Here is a 7,001-nt window from a genome sequence, read left to right as displayed (position 1 = left end):
GTTGTTGCCTTGATGCTTCACCGGCTGTGTGTTGATGGTGTCAGGCAGCTCTCTCCCTCCTCTGTGACTGGACAAAGAGCTACTGAGTGAGGAAATCTTGGGTTTTATATGTGCACTGTCTGCTATCAGGTTAATGATTCTCCTCATCTGATCAATATCAGTACAGCGGATGGAGTTTCCTCCTGCTGAGTGGACTATTGAAACTTGATCATATTCACATCATCATCCATGTTCAAAATCCAGTGGTCAGTTTTGATATTATCATAAAGTGGAATGTTTACAGTTTTTCTGCATTTAACGTGCTCCACCCATTTTTCAGTGCGTACGGTTTTGCTCCATCTAAACTGAATTTGTTCCACTGAGCAGGTTGAATTTACTGAAAGGAGAGTGATTTATCTTTTTATCCACTTGCCACTGCAGCAATGTCAAATGATATATATTCGGTTTCAGTTCTATATAAGGCATTTCTTTTTTGTTTTCTGAACCCGGATGGTGTGACACGGTGTGACACGGTGTGACACGATGTTTTCTCCTGACCGGTAGTTACCTTTGACGAGGCCATGGCTTCTCTCTGTTATTGTTGTGTAGTCTAGTTTATTTTTAAACAGGAAGATGACCCAGTTTACATATAGGATTGATTGAGAAATATGACTTATGCAATTGTGGTTTTGCAATGTGTTACTTCATCTACTTTGATCCCCTGGTGGGTAGGTCTAGACGCTATGCAAGTACAGACGCATGTAACGTCACTAGCTGTCTATGACAATGAAACCAGGCAGCATGGATCTGTTTCCACTGTAAATCTAAAGACAAAAACGCAAGTCGAAACGTTGCCTCTTATTTATGAATGGAAAATCTGCAGCCCTGCAATCAAACATTATTCCATTATCTGCAAAAAGAGGTTGACCTGCATTTGTGCAACAGCACTCCTTCACTACACACACACACACACACACACACACACACACACACACACACACACACACACACACACACACACACAGTGCAAGAAAACAAAAGACTCATTTGTGGTGCACAGTCCCTACAACTGTCAGGGGGAATATGAAGACCTAGCCTCTCCTCTGTTAAATGTTAACTATACCCATATGAGAGCAGGATTGCATGAGCCCCACAGTGTGTACACAGTAAACAGTGTCCACAACCCTGATTTCAGCCAGTGAGGTCTGCTCTCTGGAAGGTAAAATGTATGGGTGCATGGTGGCCCACATTTATGAACCCTCTAATGACGCAGCAGCAACGGCTTCAAAGAGTAAGAGACACACAGTCTAGGGGCCACAGGGAAATCAAGGATGTGTGTGTGTGATAAACAATGAACGGAGAGTAAGTCAGTCACCATTATACTTGACATGTGTGAGGGTTGGAGATGGAATATTGAGCTCATGAATACGTATTAACATAATTTATCACTGTGGATTTCGCTTCTATTGATTATTTATTGATTATAAATACAGAAACATACACATCAAGAGCTACTGAATGAAAAACTACCATGCCACATGCAGAACTCTCCAAAACGAGAGTGAATGCAGGCTGACAACTCCTCACCCTTTATATTATTATCACCATGGAGATTGTCTTATCTTATACTTTTTGGGCCCCAGATTGTTATAACAGCAATTAGAGAGTTGTCAAGTTACCAAGGTTATGACATTTTCTAATTTCGGGATATGGATTACATACAACAAATGTATTTCCCACTGCTTTATTTTGGACAAAATTTATACTAAATATCAATATATCAGTGTATATGTGTGTGAAAGTGACCCCACATGAACTCCAAACCCAAAGTGATTAGATGGAGACTCTCCCTCAGGGGCAGAATGTAATGTGCCTGAGGAGAACACCAGCAGCCATCAGACTGTACAGCTCTGCCTCCCCACTCAGCTCCTGCTGGAGGGTGAAGCAAGTCTCCTGCAGCATCTGTATGTCCTTTACTGCAATGTTGAGTGATATTTCGAGCATACAACAGTAGACACACATTTTCACTCTCTTTAAATTGATACGATTGAGTGATATCGTTTAGCAGGTTTTCTTCAGCCCAAATGGAAAAATGCAGAAGTATTTGCAGGTTTAGCTGTTACACTAACTTTTATTACACTCTCTGTTTTGCCATTTGGCACCTGCTATTAAAAAAAGATAACAGTTCACATTATTTCGTAATACTGTTTATCTACCATACACACAGACTGTTTACTTGTTTGATCAAACCGCCAAAGCCAAATAGATTTTTGTACAGCTGGCATATTTGTGGTCAAGCCACATACACACACGTGCACTCGCAAACACACACAAACACACACACAAACACACACACACCTACTGTAGCCTTTCTATTATATGTCTGCATTTTGAATTTTCTTGGCGTATTATCAGTAAACTGGGAAGCAACAGTCCACAGTTTGATTCTAAAAGCTATTTTTAAATCTGTCAATATTGAATATTATTAAATGTTAATTAAAGGTAATCCTAGAATTAAATAGAAAATATCGATTTATTAAGCTTCACTTTAAGTTTGAACAATGAACTACAAATAACATTCATTTGAACATTAATATTTTCCTCAATTTAACAGTAAAATACGGTACCATGACCTTCTCGAGTTAGATTTAAAGTTTTCTGTCATGGAGAAAGAAAGTAAGTTAGTAGATAAAAAGAAAAATTGATAGTGATTTACCAGTAAACAAACCTTGACTTTAAAAACTCTCACACTGACTTTACTGACAGATTTACACCGTCTTGTACTGTTTACAATTAGCTGAAATACTCTGAATGGTTCATTGTGATTGATAAAAATGATTAGTTTGACACCGATCAGAGAACTATACCATTCTAAAAGATAAACTACTTACGGCAGCCTCAGCCTTAACGTGAACTTTCACAGTGAGTGTCATATAGCCTGTAACTGACATCTATAGATTCAAATAAATCCTAGTGGCTTTACTTAAGACTTCTGCATCTTGAATTGTAAATAACCTCACTTGTCAAGGGTGTGTGGCCTTGGTCTTGATTCATAGGTCACTGTTACATGACTACAGCATTTCAGTTGGCCAATGCAGCTACAGTACAACCTGTAACTCCCCTGACCACAAGCCACAGTTACATAATGAATGTCTAATGGGAGAAGATATAGGCTGTGACAAACCTTTAGGTGGACTGAATTACTTTAAACTTTTCCATCTGTTTTGTGTTTTCCAGTTAAATGTCCAACTCCGTAAAAAAATCATTCAGTAGATGTAAAAGAAACAAAAAAAAACATGTAGAAATTGACTGATTAAAATCCTGGGTATGACTGGCATCAACATAAAACATTACTGAACACTTTGCAGCCTCCTACAAAAACAACATTGCTAAAAAGAGGACCTGCCTCTTGGCAGTATTTAACTTACCTCCAGCTATACTTTCCACCAGGATGCAGCTTCCACAAGTAATAACAGTAAATGGGAGGAAAATTAATGCCCTGCAGCTGGCAAGCCTCCAGCCTCATGTATTTCACTGTTTGGGCCCAAAAAGTCTATTTGTATAAGTTAATAATTAACAACTAATTTTTCAACTAATATTTTAAGTCAATTACAAAGTGAATGTATACCCCCCAATTCTCTCTAAAATATGATGCAACTCTACATCTTTCTCTGAAATTGCCTTTGAGAACATTTTTGCTTTTTGGCCAAGTTTTCTGCAGTTTGTGGTCAGTCAGTCAGCAGTCATTTGGTCCAGTAAAGACTGTTTTTTCTCTCTCTCCCCCTCGAGTCAAACCACAATCCCTCTCGGAGTCAGTTGTCTGCTTGGGTAATGGAAAAGGAGTATTTCTTGCTAATTCTTGCTAATTCCTTTTCCATCCATGGCGGGGCACAACGTGGTGGTTGCAGCCCCTCGAGCGACTCTCTCTCTCTTCATCATATCATAGACTTTTCATAACCATTGCCCAGTTTATTTTTCTTTCAAGTTAGACTCAAGATGGCTGCTGCCAGTTGGAGACTGTGATCAACAATTTTCACTCTGGGGCTCATAAAGTGTTGTGGGAAATTAGAATTTTCTTTTGGCCTGAGGAGGCAAACTGAGCCACTTGTACCCCAACACAAACATACACGCAGTGAAAATAGATGGAGAGAAGAGAAAGAGACATTAACTTTATATAGAAAAAATAAAATACACAGATTGAGAGGGGAAGAGAGAGAATTAGAGGACTAGAAGAGTCTGCAGCCATGGTAGCATCTCTGTAGGGTTGCACTTAACCACAGCAGTGCTTTGTGCTAAATGCCTAACTTTGGATGCTAACATGCTAGCATGCTGACATGCTATGTTTACCATGTTCACGATCTTAGTTTAAGATATTAGCACACTAACTTTTGCTAATTAGCTCTAAACGCAAAGTACAGCTGATGATGGTATAAACCAAAGTATTGAATAAATAACCAAATAAAAGCACCTGACAAGGCCAATGGATCAGGAGAAGTACGGGAATGTATGTGCCTCATGCCAATCCATCAATATGTGACACATTTCACTGATTAATACAAATGTCAGCCTCATAATGCCAAACCATCAAGTGGATCTTGAGATACTTCAGTGGATATGTCATAAGCTAAGACCTGCTAGTGGCACAACAGAAAAAGGAGGATTGGAAAAATCATCATGATTAATTCTCTGGGCACCATGAATGTTTGTGCTGGAATTTCCAGGCAGTCAATTCAATAGTTGTTAAAAGTGTTCAACAAAAATTTCAACCTCATGATAACACTAAAGTTTTCTAAGGGATTCATCCTCTGGGAAACATTAATGTCTGTAGAAAATTTTGTGTCAATCCATCCAAGGGTGAAGGTTTGCATATGGGCAGTAGGGACATGTCCCTACCAATATTTTGGGGAGGACAGAATTGTCCCTTCCAGTATTTGAGTGAACTTGTTCACACTATGTTTGGAGTGAAAACATATCCGATCATTCCAATGTGCCCTCCAAGAGACTTCGTCTCCAAGACAACAGATTTAGGCATGCTAGCATTTGACTGACTGAAAGGACAGGGGCTATCTGATGGTTAGTGGTACCTAACGTCACCAGAAAAATCTGAACTGATGTTATTTAACCATGTTAGCTAGCGTTAACTAGCAAGCTAACCCTGGCTTCTGTCTTCTGTTGGCTAGCAGTCAGGTTGCTAGCAGGACTAAACATAAAATGGTGGATATATCAAAGTATGTTACGATAAATACTATGACTTTTTCATGCCTTATAGTACTATGATGTTTTTATGCCATACTATACTATAGCATTTTTATGGTGGTGCAGTGGTTACATTTGTTGACTCTCAGTGAGAAGGCTCTGGGTTCAAAAGCTGCACAGTCCAAACAAATTCAGTTCTAACTGGCCTCATAATGCCTTGCTATACTATGATTTTTTAAACATTTTTATGCAATACTTTGACGTTTTGTACCTAACTATATTATGACGTTATTATGCCTTACTATAGTAAAGCAAAAAAAAAGTCAAAAATGATGATGCAATGACGTTTTTCGCCATTTTTACTGTACTATGAAGTTTTCTTTCTTACATTTTTATACATTATAATACTGTGACGTTTTTAAAATTTTCTTGTACCTTTTTATGCCTCAGTATACTATCACGTTTTTTGACAATTTTATACCTTTAATTCTACGATATTTCTTTACTTATTTATGCATACCCTACTATGGCATTTTTTATGCCTTACGATACTATTTTTTGACATTTTTATACCTTAGTATACCATGACGTCTTCATGTCTCACTCCCTGAGGAGCTTCCAGGTAGTGCAATAGTAAACAATGATGTCTCACACTGACAAGATCTTGGTTTGAAGCCAGCATCACACCTGCCTTCCTATACAATAGTATGTTTATACCCTACAAAACCTAGATGCTTCAAGACATATTTATGCCTTAGTATACTATGACGCTTTTTGACATTTTTATACCTTACTTAATAATAATAATAATTAAAAGTCATTTCTTGTCCTCCTTAGTGGAATCTCAAATTATGTGAAGTGAAAAGAAAAGCAGCCAGTGGTGGTCGACGATCAGACTCTGAACTTGACTCACCTGCAGGAGGTGTGGATCAGAGGAAGACACCTGGCGCCTCATGTACCAAAGCCTTGCGTGAATGTAAATTCAGAACTTATATGTTAATAAACATTTGTTGATGGCAATAATCTTTGTTTAAGGAGGGGTGGCTGGGTTGCGTCCCTACCAATGTTAAGACCAAACCTACGCCCTTGAATCCGTCTACTAAATGATAAGATATTTAATTGAATAAGAGATCACTAATTCCTGGAAGCGTCACTCTCTGGGAGATGTGAATATCTGCACTGCAATCCATGTCATAGCTGTTGACATATTTTTCCCTGCACCAAATTGTTGCATTGACCAATAGCTCAACAAACCAACATTTTCATCCCTGGAACCAACTCCAAATTTTTCCCAACAAATTTTGTCATAAAAGACCATCAATCAGACCAGACAGCTGTTACTTATGGTCCACTGCTCTTATAAAGAGCACATAGTCTTTCGAAGGCATGATAGTGGTACTCCTGACGAAGATGCTGGTAACAAGCTGAAAGAGGATCCCTGAAGAATGAGAGGCATGTACTGAGAGAATGAGCCCCCATGGATGGCACCAAGCCCTCTGCTCTCCCTTCCTGTTTACTTGATTAATGGGGACAGAGACGACATAGCACTGGACGGGGTTACACTCTGCTCTATGAGGCACAGCATAGTCACTGATGTTATCTGAGATTGTCGATGATAAACAGTAAGGTGACTCTGGAACTTTCTCTTGCTTCGTACCAGTTGCTCCATATTTTGACATGTTATCACCAGGGTCTCAGAAGTGTTGCCGTTTTTCCCAGCCAGCTACACCTCTTAGCTCCAATTGGCTGCTGTCTGGAGGAGAGGGTGTGGTTCCTCATGTCTAGTCTCCCGTATTTCAGTCTTGTTGGACAGTGGGTGGTGTAGG

The sequence above is a fragment of the Seriola lalandi genome, unplaced genomic scaffold, assembly GCF_002814215.2.
Source record: "Seriola lalandi dorsalis isolate HSWRI2012SDOR001 ecotype SW California unplaced genomic scaffold, Sedor1 jcf7180002054857, whole genome shotgun sequence".
NCBI lineage: Eukaryota > Metazoa > Chordata > Actinopteri > Carangiformes > Carangidae > Seriola > Seriola lalandi.
This window is presented reverse-complemented; position numbering follows the sequence as displayed.